This window comes from Microtus ochrogaster (assembly GCF_000317375.1).
Source record: "Microtus ochrogaster isolate Prairie Vole_2 chromosome 14 unlocalized genomic scaffold, MicOch1.0 chr14_random_1, whole genome shotgun sequence".
Lineage (NCBI taxonomy): Eukaryota > Metazoa > Chordata > Mammalia > Rodentia > Cricetidae > Microtus > Microtus ochrogaster.
Genome location: NW_004949096.1, coordinates 35716673 through 35718113, shown reverse-complemented (window position 1 = coordinate 35718113; position 1441 = coordinate 35716673).

The following is a 1441-nucleotide window of genomic DNA, read 5'->3' as shown; positions in this document are numbered from 1 at the left end:
GGTGGGTCCTCACTACCCTCTCAGCAAGCCACATACAGAACCAAAGCACGAAAAGACATCCGGAGCGCAGGCGCTGCGCCACCCGCCCCTTTAATAGAGGCTTCTCCAGCCCACACCTGCAGCCTCCCAATCACCTCCACGAACAACCTCCCAACAGCCGCCACCTGAAGACCTGCTCACTCCTACCCGAGGACCCTCCGCCAGGCCTGAGCCTGCTGAACCATAGTCCCATCCATCTTGGCTAAAATGGGTTAAAAATTGGGTAGGGGGCACAAGACAAACAACCTGGCAGCCTAGCGTCCCTGAGATTGTCTCCTGCCACCAGAGGGCAGAGAAGCATTGTAGCAAGGTTCATGGGCAGCGCTAGAAGGGACTGCTTTCCCTGCCCCACCCCCTACCAGAGGGGACTCAGACACTGAAAATCTGCCTGAGAACTCCAGGCACCCTCCCCCATTGTAACTGATAATAGAAGTGTGGTCACTACACCTGTATAAGGTTTTCTTTTTTGTTTTGTTTTGGTGGGGGCGGATTGAAACAGTCTTATTACATAGCGTTGGCTGTCCTGGAACTCCCTATGTAGACCAGGCTGGACTAAAACTCACAGAGATCTGCCTGTCTCTGCCTAATGAATGCTAGGATTAAAGCCGTGTGCCACTACACCTGGCTAGAAGCTTTCATTTCAGCAACCAGGTGGTCCTGGTGACAGGACTCTGGAATTTCACACTGAACACCCAGCAATCATCAACACCCAGGGACTCTAGCCATGGCTGGGACACACACACACACACACACACACACACACACACACGGATGGACACTCAGACCCTCAAATGGATGTGGTCCTTACAACGCCACCGCCTCCTGGCATGATCAGCTGGGGCCCCCTTCCCACTTCTCTAATTCAAAATGCAAAGCACCTCAACTCTCTTCCTATTGGTTACACCCTCATGCAGAGATCCCAGCTGAATCAACAGCCTGGAGCACACGAATCAATCCACCCTAGCGCCCAGTGAAGGGAAGCCAGTGCCAATGGGCCCTGGTTGTTGACTACAAGGGCCTGTCAGCGTTCCTGCTGGAACTGGGGCCAGCATTTCTCAAGACATGGAAGTCAGAGCCACAAGGAGGGGGTACAAAGGCAGTGTAGCTGATGTCTGATGACTGGTTTCAATGCAGGGGATGAGAATGCAGATTAGCTTGATGGAAAGAATCATTCGCAATGCACATGTATGTCAAAGCTTCCTGTGGACAACCTTAAATACTCAATTTTTTGCCATAAAAAAGAAGGCATGAGCTGGGCGATGGTGGCGCACGCCTTTAATCCCAGCACTCGGGAGGCAGAGGCAGGCGGATCTCTGTGAGTTCGAGACCGGCCTGGTCTACAGAGCTAGATCCAGGAGGACAGCCTCCAAAGCCACAGAGAAACCCTGTCTCGAAAAACCAA